The 20074-nt window shown below is 39.5% G+C and overlaps 1 pseudogene; it reads right to left on the minus strand.

Annotated features, from left to right (window-relative positions):
• Positions 1-2025: 2025 nt before the first annotated feature.
• On the minus strand, positions 2026-4317 carry LOC112813398 (quinone oxidoreductase pseudogene; annotated as a pseudogene).
• Between the last annotated feature and the right edge of the window lie 15757 nt (positions 4318-20074).

Here is a 20074-nt window from a genome sequence, read left to right on the forward strand (position 1 = left end):
ATACTGGCTGTATAAGCTTGCAATCCCACCAACAGTATAAGAGGGTTCCCTTTTCTCCATATCCTCACCAACATTTGTTGTTTCCTGAACAAATGGAGCATTTGTTCATGTGTATGTTAACCATCTGTATGTCTTCTTTGGAGAAGTTTTTGTTCATGTCTTCTGCCCATTTTTTGACTCAGTTAGTTGTTTTTTGAGTGTTGAATTTGAGAAGATTTTTATAGATCTTGGATATCAAGCCTTTATCTGTAATGTCACTTGCAAATATCTTCTCCCATTCTATGGGCTGCTTCTTAGTTTTGCTGACTGTTTCCTTTGCTGTGCAGAAGCTTTTTATCTTGATGAAGTTCCAAAAGTTCATTTTCGCTTTTGTTTCCCTTGCCTTTGGAAATGTGTCTTAAAAGAAATTGTTGTGGCCAATGTTGAAGAGGTATTGCCTATGTTCTCATCTAGGATTTTGATGGATTCTTGTCTCACATTTAGGTCTTTCATCCATTTTGAGTTTATCTTTGTGTATGATGTTAGAGAATGGTCAAATTTCATTCCCATGTATATAGCTGTCCAATTTTCCCAGCACCATTTATGGAAGAGACTGTCTTTTTTACATTGCATATTTCTTCCTGCTTTTTCGAAGATTTTTTGACCATAGAGTTGAGGGTCCATATCTCGGCTCTCTATTCTGTTCCATTGGTCTATATGTCTGTTTTTGTGCCAGTACCATGCTGTCTTGGTGATCACTGCTTTGTAATATAGCTTGAAGTCAGGCAACATGATGCCCCCAGCTTTGTTTTTCTTTTTCAACATATCCTTGGTGATTTGGGGTCCTTTCTGATTCTATACAAATTTTAGGATTGTTTGTTCCAGCTCTTTGAAAACAAACAAGTTATTTTAATAAGGATGGCATTGAAAGTATAAATTGCTCTGGCCAGGATAGACATTTTATTTTATTTTATTTTATTTTATTTTAAGATTTTATTTATTTATTTGACAGAGAGAGACAGCGAGAGCAGGAACACAAGCAGGGGGAGTGGGAGAGGGAGAAGCAGGCTTCCCGCTGAGCAGGGAGCCCGATGTGGGACTCGATCCCAGGACCCTGGGATCATGACCTGAGCCGAAGGCAGACGCTTAACGACTGAGCCACCCAGGCGCCCAAGGATAGACATTTTAACAATGTTTATTCTTCCAATCCATGAGCATGGAATGTTATTCCATCCTTTTGTGTCTTCCTCAATTTCTTTTATAAGTGTTCTGTAATTTCTAGAGTATAGATCTTTTACCTCTTTGGTTAGGTGTATTCTGAGCTATCTTATGGTTTTGGTGCTGTTGTGAGTGGAATCATTTCCTTAATTTCTCTTTCTACCGTTACATTGTTAGAATGTAGAAAAGCAACTAATTTCTGTGCATTGATTTTGTATCCTGCCACATTACTGAATTGCTGTATAAGTTCTACTAATTTGGGGGTGGAATCTTTTCAGTTTTCCACATAAAGTACCATGTCATCCGCAAAGAGAGAAAGTTTGACTTCTTCTTTGCCAATTTGGATGCCTTTTATTTCTTTTTGTGGTCTGATTGCTGAGGGAAGGACTTATAGCATTATGTTGAACAATTGTGGTGAGCGTGGTCATCCTTGCCGTGTTCCTGACCTTAAGGGAAAAGCTCTCAGTTTATCCCCATTGATAATGATATTTGCTGTGGGCTTTTCATAGATGGTTTTTATGATATTGAGGAATGTTCCCTCTATCCCTATACTCTGAAGAGTGTTAATTAGGAACGGATGTTGTATTTTGTCAAATGCTTTTTCTGCATCAGTTGAGAGGATCATATGGTTCTTGTCTTTTTTTGTTGTTGTTGTTGATGTGCTCTATCATGTTGATTGATTTGAGAATGATGAACCACCCTTGAAGCCCAGGCATAAACCCCACTTGGTCGTTGTGAATAATACTTTTAATGTACTGTTGGTTGTTATTAGCTAGGATCTTATTGAGTATTTTGGCATCCATGTTCATCAAGGATATTGTTCTGTAATTCTTTTTTTTTTCTAAGTAATCATCCCTTTATTTAGTTTCGATAAGGACTTCCAGCACAGAACACTGTTAGAAATTAACCATTAGGAACTACATAAAAGAGATGTAAGGCAAGTACTATATAAAGACCAAATAGATAAACACAGGTTTTATTTTTCTACAGAATTTACTGCAGGTTATCATGTAATGAAGACAAAAGCAGATCACTCTTAATGTATCAAATTTGTTTAGTAATTTAAATAAAAACATAGAACTCCCATTACTCAGATAATTCTAAATCTATTTTGGAAAATCAAATCATCAGGAAGTATCTCTCAGGAGACTAGGTACCTACCTATCATATTATGCCAAAAATAAGGCTGCTCTCTTCACAGAATATACGGATAATGAAGGGGGAGAAATCGGAGGGGGAGACGAACCATGAGAGACTATGGACTCTGAGAAACAAACTGAGGGTTCTAGAGGGGAGAGGGGTGGGGGGATGGGTCAGTCTGGTGATGGGTATCAAAGAGGGCATGTTCTGCTTGGAGCACTGGGTGCCATACACAAACAATGAATCATGGAACACTACAGCAAAAACCAATGATGCAATGTATGGTGATTAACATAATAAAATAAAATTAAAAAAAAGGTGGCACTAAATGTACAATTAAAAAAAAGAATATGTGGATAATGAGTAATCAACCATCAACACAGTGGATGTTCTAATATTGGGGAAATAGTGGAAAACTATTTGTTAAAAAACACATTTCTCTGGACATTGTTTATCTTGCCCTTGCAAGAGACTTGTAGATCCAGATGAGATTAGCTTAGAAAAGGGATCTTATTTAGTCCAGAAAATCTTCAGAGTCCAATACAGTTCTGAGCTAATCAGGTATTAAAGAACCTTTACAAGGACAAGTAGGCTTGGAAATCACACAGTCTTATTTTGAATTAGCTTCTTTTAGTCAAAGGTATGGAATTAATGATCAAGCACCAGGAATTTCTGTAACGCACCCAATGCCAAATGACTACTGACATTTTATTTCCTACTATGATGACTCCTTGATTAGAGGCAGGTGGGAGGCATAAAGAATATTGTGAGCTATAAAATAAATTCTACTCCAATGCTCAGATCTCTAAAGGCAAATCTTGTTTTTTAATATAAGAAACTCACTGAATCAAATGAATGCTGATTAGAACAAAGGTAGTGTAAGTAAAACTGGGACAGGAAACTTCTAATTGCATAGGAAATACATGAAAGAATTAATCATTCTAAGAGAAGAATCATTTTCCCATGAGCCCCACTGCTATGGATGATATTTTCGTGAGCCTGGGCCACCTTCTCCAGTGAATACTGAGAACCTATTACAGGTCTCAACCAACCAATTTCCATTCCGGCTTGAAGGGCGGCTGCAAACTGCCTAGATTCCTCCTTAGTTGATGAACAGAGAGCAACTCCAATTATACTAGATTCCTTTGCCATGGTGTCCCGTGGGCTTATTTCAATAGGACCTCTGCTGCCAACAACTATTACTCGTCCTCCATATGACAGAAGATTCAAATCATTACTAAGATTTACATTAGCTAACATTTCAATGATCACATCAATTCCTTTTTCACCAACAGATTTCTTAATTTTATGAATATAATTAAGTTCTCTGTGATTGAACACTTCATGGGCTCCATTTTGCAAAACAATGTTTTGTCCTTCCTCAGTACCAGCTGTGCCCAAAACCTTTAAGCCATAAGCTCTGGCAATTTGGCATGCTGCTAGTCCAACTCCTCCGCTAGCCCCATGAACCAGCACACTTTCTCCAGCTTTCACACGGGCACTGTGGAGCAGAGCTCGATAAGCAGTAAAATAGGGAATACCGATGGCAGCTCCTTGCTCAAAGTCCAGGTTTTCTGGCAGTGTGTAAACACTGTGATCTGCTGCGAGAGCATACTCGGTGTAGCCCCCAGAGATGGTGCTTGTAGTGAAAACTCTGTCACCTTTCCTGAAAGTGGATACATTATCTCCAACGGCTTCTATTACACCAGCCACATCTGAACCAGGAGTATAGGGTAAGAGTGGTTTTCTGCTGTAAGTACCAGAACGAATATATGTTTCCACTGGGTTTACACCACATGCGTGGACTTTGATCAGAACCTGATGGTCTTTTGGAATTGATACTGCAATATCTGACTGGAGTTTCAGCACTTCTGGTCCACCAAATTCAAAAACTCGAATTGCTCTCATCAACTTCTGTCCAGTCGCCATGGTGATCCGGTTCTAGAGTGGGGAAGCAAAACCTGCGAGGGCTCACCCAGACTCCACAAAAAAGGGGACGGAGCTGGGCCTGTAATTCTTTCTGATGGGGTCTTTGCCTGGTTTTGGGATCAGGGTAATGCTGGCCTCGTAGAATGAGTTTGACAATTTTTTTTCTGTTTCTATTTTTTGGAACATCTTCAGGAGAATAGGTATTATTTCCTCTTTAAATGTTTGGTACATTCCCTGGGAAAAAATCTGGCCCTGGACTTCTGTTTTTTGGGAGTTTTTTGATTACTGCTACAATTTCGTTACTGGTTATTGGTCTGTTCAGATTATCTATTTTTTTCCTATTTCAGTCTTGGTAGTTTGTAAGTTTCCAGGAAGGTATCCATTTCTTCCAGGTTGCTTAATTTGTTGGCGTATAGTTACTGGTAATAATTTCTAATAATTTTTTCTATTTCCTTGATGTTTGTTGTGATCTCTCCCTTTTTATTCATGATTTTATTAATTTGGGTCCTTTCTATTTTCTTTTGGATAAATTTGGCCAGTGAATTTTTGATCTTATTAATTCTTTCAAAGAAAGAGCTTCTTGGTTCAGTTATTTGTGCTACTGTTTTTCTAGTTTCTATGTCATTGATCTCTGCTCTAATCTTTATTATTTCTCCTCTCCTGATTGGTTTAGGTTTTATTTGCAGTTCTTTCTCCTGCTCCTTGAGGCATAAGGTTAGCTTGTGCATTTAGGGTTTTTCTAATTTTTCTGTGAGAGGCTTGGATGGTTATGTATTTCCCGCTTAGTCCCGCCTTTGTAGTATCCCTTAAGTTTTGGACTGAAGTTTTTTTTTTCCATTCAGATTAGTTTCCATGAATTGTTTAAGTTCTTCTTTAATTTCCTGGTTGGCCCATTCATTCTTTGGCAGGGTGTTCTTTAACTTCCAAGTGTTTGAATTCTTTCCAAACTTTTGTGATTGAGTTCCAATTTCAAAGCATTGTAGTCTGACATAATGCAGGGAATAATCTCAGTCTTTTGGTATTGGTTGAGACCTGATTTGTGACCCATATGAGTTCTACTTGGGAAAAAGTTCCTTGTGCATTTGAGAAGAATGTGTATTCTATATTCTGTTTTAGGGTGGAATGTTCTGTATATATCTACAAATTCCATTTGGTCCAGTGTGTCATTCAAATCCCTTGTTTCTTTGTTGATCTTCTGCTTAGATGATCTGTTCATTGTTGTGAGTGGAGTTTTGAAGTCCCCTACTATTAAGGTATTATTATCAAGGTGTTTCTTTACTTTGGTTATTAATTGGTTTACATAATTGGCTGCTCCCATATGTGGGGCATAAATATTTATAATTGTTAGATCTTCTTGTTGGATAGGCACTTTAATCTCTTACTACAGTCTTTGTTTTAAAATCTAATTTATCTGAAATGTGGATTGCTACCCCAGCTTTCTTTTGAGGTCCATTAGTGTGGTATATATGGTGTCATTAGTTCTAAAATTAATGTCTCATAGATAGCATATGGATGGTTCTTGCTCTTTTATAAAATCTGATACCCTGTGTCTTTTCACTGACTCATTCAGCCCATGTATATTCAGAGTAACTTGAAAGATATGCATTTAGTGCCATTGTATTGCTTGTGAAGTCCCTGTTTCTGTAGATTGTTTCTGTTTCTTTCTCCTCTGTTATTCTCGGGCTCTCTCTTTGTTTACAGTATCCCCCTTAATATTTCCTGCAGGGCTGGCTTGGTGGTCACATATTCTTTCAATTTCTATCTGTCCTGGAATTTCTTTATCTCTCCTTCCATTCTGAATGACAACCTTGCTGGATAAAGCATTCTTGGCTGCATGTTCTTCTCATTTATTACTCTGAATATATCATGCCCTCCCTTTCTGGCCATCCAAGTTTCTGTCAATAGGTCTGATGTTCCACCCTCTATATGTAAGGAATCTCCTCTCTCAAGCTTCTCTCCTGATAGCTTCTTTTTCTCGAAAATTTGCAACCTTCAGTATTATATGTCGGGGTGTTGATTTATTTTTATTTATTTTGGGCGGAGTCCTCTCTCCCTTTGACATGAATACTTATTTCCTTCCCCTGATTAGAATTGTTCTCAGCTATATTTGCTTAAATATACTTTCAGGGGCTTTCTGTCTCTCCAAGCCCCTGAGGTACCCCAATAACTCTGATTTTTTTTCTTTTTAGGGCATCATTAAATTCTCAAAGTCTTTCTTCATGGGCTCTGATTTGTCTTCTTCTCTTTTCCTCAACTTTTTTCCTTTCCATCTTCCTTTCTTCTAGATCACTTATTCTCTATTCTGCCTCATTTATCCCGGCTGTTAGAGCATCCAATTTCTTTTTTTTTTAAGATTTTATTTATTTATTCATGAAAGACAGAGAGAGAGAGAGAGAGAGAGAGAGAGGCAGAAGGAGAAGCAGGCTCCCAAGGAGCAGGGAGCCCAACGTGGGACTTGATCCCAGGACCCTGGGATCATGACCTGAGCCGAAGGCAGATGCTTAACCATCTGAGCCACCCAGGCACCCTAGAGCATCCAATTTCGACTGTATTTCATTCATAACATTTTTCATTTCATCCTGATTAGATCTCATTTCCACCCTTAGAGATTCTGTATTGTCATTTATAGCCTAGCTATTAACTTTATAATTGCTATCCTGAATTCCATCTCTGACATCTTACTTATCTCCATATCAATTAGCTCTGTGGCAGAGAATATTGCCTCTGGTTGTTTATTTTGTTAATTCCTCCTTCTAGTCATTTTTCCCAGAGAAGGATGGGTGAGCGAGAGAGGAGAGTCCAAAATATCAACCATGATCCAAGCAAAATACCCTAGACAAGTCCAAAGTGGTCAGAAACTGGAACAGAAAAGCAAACAAAACCCAAACAAAGCAAACAGAAAAAAAAAGGAGAGGTTAAAGTGACTATAACCTCACAGGATGGACAAAGCTGGGTGCTCCATTTGTTCCTGATTGAATTTGATCTCTGTGTTAAAAGACATTACATACCAAAATTGCAAAAATGCAAAACATATATATATATATAATTGAATAGAGTGAAAAAAAGAAAATGAAACACACATGTATAAAACATAGGTGTAAGAAAATAAAAGTTAAAAAGTGATTTAAAAACATAAGTTAGTAAAATAAGAATCTAGTTGAAACAGGAAAAAAGTAAAAAAAAAAAGTAAATTTTAGAATGAAAGATAAAAGAATCACAAGAAAACACCTAGAGCTCAGTATACTATTTTCCCCCTGCACTGGAATTTTGCAGTCTTGTGGTACCAATAAATTTGGTGTCCACCTGTTCTTCCAGGCTGTCTTCTGGGGGAGTGGCTTTCTGTGCTGTTTGTCAGGTGTCTTTGCTTGGGCGGAGTTGTTCCACCACTTTCCAGCATCCTGGGCTAATTGGCAGCTGGTCCTCTGTGTGGCTTTTGTTCTCTGGAGGCTTTCTGTGCTTCTTTAGAGGATCAGAGTAAAAATGGCTGTTCCCATATCGCTGGCATAGAGCTGAAAGATAGTGGTCGCCTCTCTTTAGTATACCCTCTGGGACAAATGGTTTTCACTTTTGTGTGTGCCAAACTCCTCAAACTCTTGTGGTGTATGCCCACTGTAATCCTCCTGGGGGGAGTCCAAGGGACCCGTGAGCATCATTGCCCTTCGTGTGCCTTGGGACTGTGAGTGGTTGTGGTCTCCTGCTCTAGGTACTCAATAGAGTACCTGGCTCTACTGCTCCCAGGCCATGGCTGGGTGTTGCCCTATTGCCCTTTTCTGGGGCCACTGCTGCCCTGAGAGCTGTTGCCTGGTGGTGGGCACAGCGATTTTTCTCCCCTCCCAGGGGATGGTAAATGGCCCACATATTCCAGTCCTTTTCAGGGTCCTCAGGCAAAGATTGGTCACCCAACCAGCCCAGCTTGTGGTTTATGGTGACCCAAGCTGTGAGTCCGTTTCTGGGCTCACTGACCATAACCAGTTTCCCCACTCCACTGCTTGCTTGGGCACTGTACCAGTTCAGGCACCTTTGATTGTTCTGTGTCTCCTGGGATCCTGAGACCCCAATGACCCCCTTAGAATTCGGCCCTTTTCATCCCCTAAGCCCCTTTGAGAAAGGAATGTCTCTCACTGGAGCAGATTTCTAAGGTTTCTGATTTTGCACTCTGGTATTAAATCACTTTCCATTAACCAGCTTATGGATACTCCCTCCCCCTCCGTTTATCTTCCAATATCTCCCTGCAGATTCATGACTCCACACTTTCTACCTTGCAAAAAGCAGTCACTTTTTTACTTGTGGAGTTCCAGATGTTTCCTTACATCTCAGGCTGAATTCATGGGTGTTCAGAAGTTTGATAGATATCCAGCTAAATTCAAGGGAGCGGATGAAACGAGGTCCCCTACTCTTCTGTCATCTTTCCTCTTAAATCTCCTTTATGCTTTAAAAAAATCCTTGAAGATATATTAAAAGGAAACAGTATTTGTTAATAAGACAATTCTAATAACAGGAGGTACCTCTTGAAGATTATTTTCCAGTACCTCTATTGATAGCCCCCGTTTTTATTTTTTATGTATTGTATTTTAAAAAAAATATTACTTGTTTGAGATATAGCTAAATAAAATAAACTTCATCCATTTTTTACTTTTATTTATTTATTTTATTTTATTTTTAAGTTTTTATTCAAATTCCAGTTAGTTAACATTCAATATAATACCAGTTTCAGATGTACAATTTACTGACTCAACACTTACATGCAACACCAGTGCTCATCATAAGAACTGCACTCCTTAATCATCACTTATTTTACCCATTCTTCTACCCACCTCCCCTCTGGTAAACATTAATCTGTTGTCTATAGTTAAGAGTCTGTTTCCTGGTTGTCTCTGTCTCCCTTTTTTCCTCTTTGCTCATTGTTTTCTTTCTTAAATTCCACATATGAGTGAAATCATATGGTATTTGTCTTTTTCTGACGGACATATTTCGCTTAGTATAATACTCTCTAGCTCCATCTATGTAGTTGCAAATGGCAAGATTTCGTTTGTTTTATGGCTGAATAATATTCCATTGTATATTTATCATGTCTCCTTTCTCCATTCACTGGTTGATGGATACTTAGACTGCTCCCATAGTTTGGACATTGTAGATAATGCTGCTATAAACATCGAGGCGCATGTATCCCTTCAAATTAGTATTTTTGTATTATTTGAGTAAATACTTAGTAGTTTTACTAGATCTTAGGTTAGTTCTATTTTTCACTTTTTGGGAAATTCCATACAGTTCTCCCAAGTGGTTACACAAGTTGTCATCACAATTCTGGACTTTACGTTTTATTACAAATTTGTACTCATCAAAATGGTATAGTACTGACATAAAAATAGACACATAGACCAATGTAATAAAATATAAAACCCAGAAATGAACTGTACGCTTAGTTGATCTTTGAGAAACAGGAATGGATATCCAATGATTACAAGGAAGCCTCTTCAAAAATGGTGTTGAGAAAATTGGACAGCAACATGAAGAAGTATGAATCTTGGCCACTTTCTTAAATTATACACAAAAATAAATACAAAATGGAACAAAGATCTAAATGTGAGACAGAAATGTGAGAGAAAAACACAGGCATTAACCTCTTTGATATCAGCTATAGCAAAATCTTACTCCATATGTCTCCTGAGGCAAGGGAAACTAAAGCAAAAATAAACAGTCAGAATGTTATCAAAATAAAAAAAAGAAAACCCTTCTGCAAAGGGGAAGAAACAATCAACAAATCTAAAAGGAAACCCACATAATGGGAGAAGATATTTGCATGAGACATATCTGGTTAAGGGTCAGTATCCAAAATATATAAAGAACTTATAGAACTCAACACACTTCAAGAATGAATAATCCAATCAAAAAATAAGCAGGCAAGATAAGAAGACATCCAGATAGCCAACAGGCACATGACTAATCATCAGGAAAATACAAATCAAAACTACAATATGTTATCACCTCACAGCTGTCAGAATGGCTAAAAAGAACAACACAAAAAACAACAGGTGTTATGGATGTAGAGAAAAGGGAACACTCTTGCACAGTTGGTCAGAATGCAAACTGGTACTTCATATTTAGTTTTTGAGGAAACTCCATACTGTTTTCCATAGTGACAGAACCAATTTCCAGTCCCTCCAACACTGCATGAGGGTTCCTTTTCTTCACATCCTTGCTAACACTTATTATTTCTTGTCTCTTTGATACTACCCATTATTTCTAGTGTATCTCTATGCCTTCCTTGGAAATTTGTCTATTCATGCCTACTGCACAGTTTAAATTTTTTTTAAGTTTCTATTTTAATTCGGGGAGAGGAAAAGATGGCAGAAGAGTAGGGAACACTATATCAACCAGTCCACAGAATTGAGCTGGATATCTACCAGACCACTCTGAACACCCAAAAATCAGCCTGAGATGTAAGAAGATAGCTCTGGACCTCTACAAACAGAATATCGCAGGCAGTTGGCTTTGAGGTATGAAACAGGGAGCTGTGATTCCGTGGGCACATATGCAAAGATAAATGGAAGGGGGAGGGAACCAAAGGGATCCTGCACCACCGGTGAGTGAAAGCCTGCCATGCTGGGGACAGGGCACAGACTCACAGACCAGTAGCGGCAGGGAAAGGACTTTAGGGCAGCCCCCTGGACTGAAACATGGAGCTGTGGGACTGCACGTATGAGTTAGGGGTGACTCGCAGTTTTAGAAGTACAAAGGGCAGAGACATGCCCCCACGCCACAACCTGGAGGTGAGGACTAGGAGCCCTGCTGAGGGACACACAACCTAGGACACTGTAGTTTATAGCAGCACAGACAGAAAATAGATAGTGTGGGCTGGAGAGCTCACTGAAGAACAGACTGTGATCTCTCTGTTCTGAGGCAGAGGGTAGGAAACGACCTCTTCTGCTCTAACACGTGAAAGAGATGCAGAAAGTTGCCAAGGAAAGCCGCCAGAGAACAAAAGCCCCCCAAAACTTGTTTTCACTAAGCACATTCCCCACCACATGGGGCAGGGCAACCCTGCACAAACAGGGTTGCCTGAGCAACAGCACGGCAGGACCCTCCCCCAGAAGAAAGGCTGGGAGAAAAAGAGGCAGGCAACCATAAGGTCACTATAAAACAGGTGCATCTTGCTTGGGTTGTGGTCAATAATTTGGACTCTGTACATTCCCTCAACCACCCCTCAATAGCATGACTAGGAGGAAGAAACCCCAAAATAGGAAAGACTGAGACTATGATTTCTGCAACAGATTTACAAATGGATACAGATAACCAAGATGTCGGAAATGGAATTCAGGGTAACAGTTGTGAAGACAATAGCTAGAATGGAGAAATAGATTAATGGCAACATAGAGTCTCTAAGGGCAGAAATGAAAGCTGAACTGGCAGAAATTAAAAATGCTATCAATGAGATTCAGTCTAATCTAGATAATCTAAAAGCTAGGGTATGTGAGGAAGAAGAATGAATTAGTGATTTAGAAGACCAATTGATGGAAAGAGGGAAAAAGGACGCCAGGGAGAAACAATTCAAAATCCATGAAAACAGAATCAGAGAAATAAGTGACACCATGAAGCGTTCCAATGTCAGAATTATTGGGATCCCTAAGGGGGTGGAGAGAGAGAGAGGACTAGAAGATATATTTGAACAAATCATAGCTGAAAAATTCCCTAATCTGGGGAATGAAACAAACATTCGTGTCCTAGAGGCAGAGAGGACCCCTCGCAAGAACAAGGAAAACAGGCCGATGACCCGGTATGTAATAGTAAAACTCGCAAATCTTAGAACCAAGGAAACCATCTTAAGGGCACTTGGGAAGACATTCCTTATGTACAGAGGGAGTAACATCAGAATAATGTCAGACCTATCCACAGAGACCTGGCAAGCCAGAAAGGGCTGACAGGACATATTCAGCGTATTAAATGCGAAGAACATGCAGTCAAGAATACTTTATCTGGCAAGGCTGTCATTTAAAATGGATGGGGAGATGCAGAGTTTCCAAGATGAGCATAAACTGAAAGATTATGTGACCACTAAGCACGATGTGCAAGAAATATTAAAGGGGGTCCTATAAAAGGAGAAAGACCCCAAGAGTGATATAGAACAGAAATGTACAGGGACAATCTATAGAAACAAGGATTTAAAATGCAACATGATGTCAATAAATCCATATCTTTCAATAATCACTCCTAACGTGAACAGCCTAAATGCTCCCATTAAACGGCACAGGGCTGCAGATTGAATAAACAGACATGACCCATCCATATGCTGTCTACAAGAGACTCATTTTGAAGCTAAAAATACATCCAGACTGAAAGTGAAGGGATGGAGATCCATCTTCCATGCCAACGGACCTCAGAAGAAAGCTGGGGCAGCAATTCTTACATCAGACAAATTAGATTTTAAGCTAAAGATTGTAGTTAGAGACACAGAAGGACAATTTATCATTCTTAAAGGGTCTACGTCCTTTAAAATCTACGCCCCAAACATGGGAGCAGCCATCTACATAAGCCAATGGTTCACCAAAATAGAGTCATATTGATAACAATACGTTAATTGTAGGAGACCTCAATACTCCACTCTCAGCAACAGACAGATCATCTAAGCAGAAAATCAACAAAGAAACAAGAGCTTTGAATGACACACTGGACCAGATGGACCTCATAGATATATACAGAACATTACACCCTAAAACAACAGAATACTTATTCTTCTCGAGCACATGGAACTTTCTCCAGAATAGAACACATACTGGGTCTCAAATCAGGTCTCAGCTGATACCAAAAGATTGAGATTATTACCCACCTCCTCTCAGACTATAATGCTTTAAAACTGGAACTAAGTCACAAGAAAAATTGTAAGAAATTCAAACACTTGGAAGCTAAAGACCATCCTGCTAAAGATGTTTGGGTAAACCAGGAAAGCAAAGAAGGACTTAAACAATTCATGGAAATCAATGAGAATGAAAACACATCACTCCAAAACCTATAGGATAATGCAAAGGCAATCCTAAGGGGGAAATACATAGCCATGCTAGCCTCACTCAAAAAAAAAAAAATAAAATAGAGAAATCCTGAATTCAATAACTTTACACCTTAAGGAACTAGAGAAAGAGCAACAAAAGATGCCTAAGCCAAGTGTTAGAATAGAAATAATTAAGATTAGAGCAGAGATCAATGAATTATAAGTGAGAAAAACAATAGAACAGATCAACGAAACTAGAAGATGGTTCCTTGAGAGACTTAATAAGATCAATAAACCACTGGCCAGACTTATCCAAAAGAAAAGAGAAAGGACCCAAATTAACAAAATTATGAATGAAAGGGGAGAGATCACGATTAACACCAAGGAAATAGAAACCATTATTAGAAATTATTATCAACAATTATATGGCAATAAATTAAGCAACCTGGAAGAAAAGGATGCCTTCCTGGAAACCTATAAAGTGCCAAGACTAAAACAGGAAGAAATTGACAATCTGAATAGGCCAATAACTAGAAATGAGATTGAAGCAAAGATCCAAAACCTCCCAAAGAACAAGAGTCCAGGGCCTGATGGATTCCCTGGGGAATTCTACCAACTATTCAAAGAAGAAAAAATAGCTATTGTCCTGAAGCTGTTTCAAAAAATAGAAACAGAAAGAATGCTTCCAGAATCATTCTGTGAGACTAGCACTACCTTAATTCCCAAACCAGGCAAAGACCGCATCAAAAGGAGAATTTCAGACAGATATTCCTGATGAATATGGATTCCAAAATTCTCAACAAAATCCTAGCTAATATGATTCAACAATACATTAAAAGGATCATTCACTAAGACCAAGTGGGATTTATCCCTGGGATGCATGAGTGGTTCAACATTCACAAATCAATAAATGTGATAGAACACATTAATAAGAGGAGAGAGAAGAACCATATTGTCCTCTCAATGATGCAGAAAAACATTTGAGAAAATACAGCATCCTTTCCTGATTAAATCTATACCTTCAATGCCATCCCGATCAAAATGCCAATGACATTTTTCAAAGTGCTGGAACAAGCAATCCTAAAATTTGTATGGAATCAGAAAAGACCCCGAATCGCCAAGGAAATGTTGAAAAAGAAAAACAAAGCTGGGGGCATCATGTTACCCGATTTCAAGCTATATTACAAAGCTGTGATCACCAAGACAGCATGGTAGTGGCACAAAACCAGACATATATACCAATGGAACAGAATAGAGAACCCAGATAAGGACCCTCAACTCTATGGTCAAATAATCTTCGACAAAGCAGGAAAAAAATGCAATGAAAAAAAAGACAGTCTCTTCAATAAATGGTGCTGGGAAAATTGGACAGCCACATGCAGAAGGATGAAACTCGACCATTCTCTAACACCATGCACAAAGATAAACTCAAAGTGGATGAAAAACCTCAATGTGAGACAGGAATCCATCAAAATCCTAGAGGAGAACATGGGCAGTAACCTCTTTGACATCAGCCACAGCAACTTCTTTCAAGTTACATCTCTAAAAGCTAGTGAAACAAAAGCAAAAATGAACTTTTGGGACTTCATCAAGATCAAAAGCCTCTGTACAGCAAAGGAACAGTCAACAAAACAAATAGGCAACCAATAGAATGGGAGAAATATTTGCAAATGACACTACAGATAAAGGGCTGGTATCTATAAAGAACTTTTCAAACTCATCACCCAAAAAACAAATAAGCCAGTCAAAAAATGGGTAGAAGATATGAAAAGACACTTCGCTGAAGAAGACATACAAATGCCTAACAGACACATAAAAAGATGTCCATCATCATTAGCCATCAGGGAAATTCAAATCAAAACCACGTTTAGATAGCACCTTACACCATTTAAAATGGCAAAAATGGACAGGTAAAGAAACAACAAATGTTGGAGTGGTTGTGGAGAAAGGGGAATCCTCTTACACTGTTGGTGGGAATGCAAGTTGTTACAGCCACTTTAGAAAACAGTGTGCAGGTGCCTCAAAAATTTAAAAATAGAGCTACCCTATGACCCAGCAATTGCACTCCTTGGTATTTACCCCAAAGACACAGATGTAGTGAAAAGAAGGGCCATATGCACCCCAATGTTCAGAGCAGCAATGTCCGCAATAGCCAAACTGTGGAAAGAGCCGAGATGCCCTTCAACAGATGAAAGGATAAGGAAGATGTGGTCCATATATACAATGGAATATTGCTCAGCCATCAGAAAGGATGAATACCCAACTTTTACATCAACATGGATGGGACTGGAGGAGATTATACTAACGGAAATAAGTCAAGCAGAGAAAGTCAATTATCATATGGTTTCACTTATTTGTGGAACATAAGGAATAGCTTTTTAAGGTTTTCCCCCATAAATATCATGTCGTCTATGAAAAGAGAGAATTTGACTTCTTTCCCAATTTGAATAACTTAAAAAAATTATTTTTATTTGACAGAGAGATACAGTGAGAGAGGAAACACAAACAGGGGGAGTGGGAGATGAAAAGCAGGCTTCCCACGGATCAGGGAGCCTGATGTGGGGTTCGATCGCAGGACCCTGGGATCACGAACTGAGCTGAAAGCAGACGTTCAGTCATTAAGACTGAGCCACCTGGGTGAATATATTTTAATTCTGTTTGTTGTCTAATTGCTCTTGCTAGGACTTCTCCTACTATGTTGAACAATAGTGGCGAGAGTGGGCATCCTTGACGTGTTCCTGATCTTAAGGGAAAGACTCTCAACTTTTCCCCATTGAGGATGATATTCACTTTGGGTTTTTCATAGGTGGATTTTATGAATTTGAGAAATATTCCCTCTATCTCTATACTCTGAAGAGTTTTAATCAGGAAAGGATGCTGTATTGTGTCAAATGCTTTTTTGCCTCAATTAAGAGGACCATATGGTTCTTCTCTCTCCTCTTATTAATATGTTCTATCACATTGATTGGTTTGCCAATGTTGAACCACCCTTGCATCCCAAGGATAAATCCCACTTGGTCGTGGTGGGTGATCCTTCGAATGTATGGTTGGATCCTATTACCTAGGATTGTGTTGAGGATTTTGGAATCCATGTTCATCAGGGATTTCATTCTGAAATTCTCTTTGATGCGGTCTTTTCCTCATTTGGAGATTAAGGTAATGCTGTCCTCATAGAATGGAGTTTGGAAGTTTTCCTTCTGTTTCTATTTTTTGAAACTGCTTCAGGAGAATAGGTATTATTTCTTCTTTGAATGTTCAGTAGAATTCCCCAGGGAACCCATCAGGCCCTGGACTCTTGTTTTTTGGGAGGTTTTTGATCAGTGCTTCAATCTCGTTGCTGGTTATTGGCCTATTCATGTTGTCAGTTTCTTCCTGTTTCAGTCTTGGCAGCTTATAGGTTTCCAGGAAGACATCCATTTCATCCAGATTGCTTAGTTTATTGGCATATATTTGATGATAATAATTTTTAATAATTGCTTCTATTTCCTTGGTCTTAGTCGTGATCTCTCCCATTTCATTCATTATTTTATTAATTTGGGTCCTTTCTCTTTTCTTTTGGATAAATCTTGCCAGTGGTTTTTGGATCTTATTAATTCTTTCAAAGAACCAGCTTCTAGTTTCATTGATCTGATCTACTGTGTTTCTGGTTTCTAATTCATTGGTCTCTGCTCTAATCTGAATTATTTCTCTTCTAATGCGTGGCTTAGGCATCATTTGCTGCTTTTTCTCTAGTTCTTTAAGGTGTAGAGTTAGTTGGTGAATTCGAGATTTTTCTATTTTTTTTTGAGTGAGGCTTGGATGGCTATGCCTTTCCCCCTTAGGACCACCATTGCAGTATCCCTTAGGTTTTGGACTGATGTGCTTTCATTCTCATTGGTTTCCATGAATTGTTTAAGTTCTTTGATTTCCTGGTTGACCCAAACATTCTTGAGCAAAGTGGTCTTTACCTTCCAAGTGTTTGAATTTCTGCCAAATTTTTTCTTGGGATTGAGTTCCAGTTTTAAAGCATTGTAGTCTGAGAATATGCAGGGAATAATCTCAATGTTTTGGTATCGGTTGAGACCTGATTTGTGACCCAGTATGTGGTCTATTCTGGAGAAAGTTCCATGTGCACTTGAGAAGAATGAGTATTCTCTTTTTTTAGGGTGGAATGTTCTGTAAAGATCTATGAGGTCCATCTGGTCCAGTGTATCATTCAAAGCTCTTGTTTCCTTGTTGATATTCTGTTTAGATGATCTGTCCATTGCTGAGAGTGGAGTATTGAGGTCTCCTACAATTAACGTATTGTTATCAATATGACTCTTTATTTTGGTTAACAGTTGGCTTATGTAGATGCCTGTTCCTAAGTCGGGGGCATAGATATTTACAATTGTTAGATCTTCTTGTTGGACAGACCCTTTAAGAATGATATAGTGTCCTTCTGTGTCTCTACAGACTGTAGTTTAAAATCTAATTTGTCTGATATAAGAATTGCTACCCCAGCTTTCCTTTGAGGTCTGCTGGCATGGAAGATGGATCTCCATCCCTTTACTTTCGGTGGATGTATCTTTAGGCTCAAAATGAATCTCTTGTAGACAGCATATGGATGGGTCCTCTGTTTTTATCTAATCTGCAGCCTTGTGCCGTTTTATGGGAGCATTTAGGCCATTCACGTTTAGAGTGATTATTAAAAGATATGAAATAATTGTCATCATATTGTCTGTAAAGACCTTGTTTTTATAGATTGTCCCTGTAAATTTCTGTTGCATATCACTCTTGGGGTCTTTCTCCTTTTATATAACCCCCCCTTAATATTTCTTGCAGTGCCGGCTTAGTGGTCACATACTCTTTCAGTTTCTGCCAGTCGTGGAAGCCCTGTATCTCTCCTTCCATTCTAAATGACAGCCTTGTTGGATAAAATATTCTTGGTTGCAGTTTCTCGTTTAGTATCCTGAATAGTCTTGCCATCCCTTTCTGGCTTGCCAGGTCTCTGTGGATAGGTCTGACGTTATTCTGATGTTCCTCCCTCTGTACGTAAGGAACCTTGTCCCCTTAAGTGCCGTTAAGATGGTTTCCTTAGTTCTAAGATTTGCAAGTTTTACTATTACATGCCGGGGTGTTGTCCTGTTTTCCTTGATCTTGGGAGGGGTCCTCTCTGCCTGAAGGACATGAATGTTTGTTTCATTCCCAAGATTAGGAAAGTTCTCAGCTACGATTTGCTCAAATATATCTTCTCGGCCTCTCTCTCTCTCTTCACTCCCTCTGGGATCCCAATAATTCTAACATTGGAACACTTCATAGTGTCACTTATTTCTCTGATTCTATTTTCATGGATTCTGAGTTGTTTTTCCTTGGCTTCCTTTCCCTTTTTATCTATTAAATTGTCTTCCAGGTCACCGATTCATTCTTCTGCCTCACTTACTCTCCTGTTAGATTATCTATATTAGATTGGATATCACTGATAGTATTTTTAAGTTCTGCCAATTCAGTTTTCATTTCTGCCCTTAGAGACTTTATGCTGCCATTAATTGATTTCTCCATTCTAGCTATTTTCTTCACAATTTTTAGCCTGAATTCCAACTCCGACATCTTGTTTATATCTGCATTCATTTGTAAATCTGTGGTATAAATCACAATCTCTGTGTCTTTCCTATTTTGGGGGTTCCTCCTCCTAGTCATTCTGTTGATGGGTGGCTGAGGAAATGTATAGAGTCCAAATTATTGACCAGAACCCAAGCAAGATGCACCTGTTTTCTAGAGGCCTTAAGGTTGTTGACCTCTTGTTTTCCCAGCCTGTCTTCTGTGAGAGGGTCCTGCCACCCTGTTATTCAGGCAACCCAGTTTGTGCATGGTTGCCCTGCCCCCCCTGTAGCAGGGGATGGGCTCAGTGGAACCAGTTTTTGTGGTTTTTGTTCTCTGGCTGCTTTCCCTGGCAGCTTTCTGAGTCTCCTCCGTGAGTCAGAGCAGAAGAGACCGTTTCCAACCCTCTGCCTCAGAGCAGAGAGATTGCAGTCTGTTCTTCAGTGAGCTCTCTAGGCCACATTATCTCCATTTCTGTCTCTGTTGCTGTAAACTGCCCCGCCCTGGGTTGTGCACCCCTCAGCAGCTCCCCCAGTTCTGCCTCCAAGTCAGGGTGCGTTTCTGCCCTTTGTGCTTCTAAAACTGCCATCTGCTCCCAGTTTGCACGTGCGACCCTGCTGCCCCTGGTTTCCATCCCGTGGGCTGCCCTAAACTCCTTTCCTAGCTGCTACCAGTCTGCGAGTCTGTGCCCTGTCCCTCGCATGTGAGGCTGTCGCTCACCAGGCATGTCGGATCCCCACAGCCAGGCTTCCTCTTGCTGCCATTTATCATCCAATATCTGCCTGCAGAATCAGGGCTCCCCACTTCATACCCTGAAACCAACCATCTGTGAGATTCTGTTTGTAGAGATCTAGATCTTACATCTCAGGCTGATTTCATGGGTGCTCAGAGTGTTCTGGTAGATATCCAGCTCAATTCCCGGGACCAGTAGGAATGGGGTCCCCTATTCCTCCACCATCTTTTCTCCCCTCCTCTATATACCTCTTTTTTATCCATTCATCAATTGATGAACACTTGACCTGTTTCCATATTTTGGCTATTTTATTTTAGTTTTTTTTAAAGATTTTATTTATTTGAGAGGGAGAGAATGAGAGACAGAGAGCACGAGAGGGAAGAGGGTCAGAGGGAGAAGCAGACTCCCTGCTGAGCAGGGAACCCGATGCGGGACTTGATCCCGGGACTCCAGGATCTTGACCTGAGCCGAAGGCAGTCGCTTAACTGCCACGGCCCGCGTGCAAGGTCGAACAGGGGTGAGGGTAAGAGAAT

The sequence above is a fragment of the Callorhinus ursinus genome, unplaced genomic scaffold, assembly GCF_003265705.2.
Source record: "Callorhinus ursinus isolate GAN/ISIS: 27379988/994484 unplaced genomic scaffold, GSC_fseal_2.0 scaffold130, whole genome shotgun sequence".
Classification (NCBI taxonomy): Eukaryota; Metazoa; Chordata; class Mammalia; order Carnivora; family Otariidae; genus Callorhinus; species Callorhinus ursinus.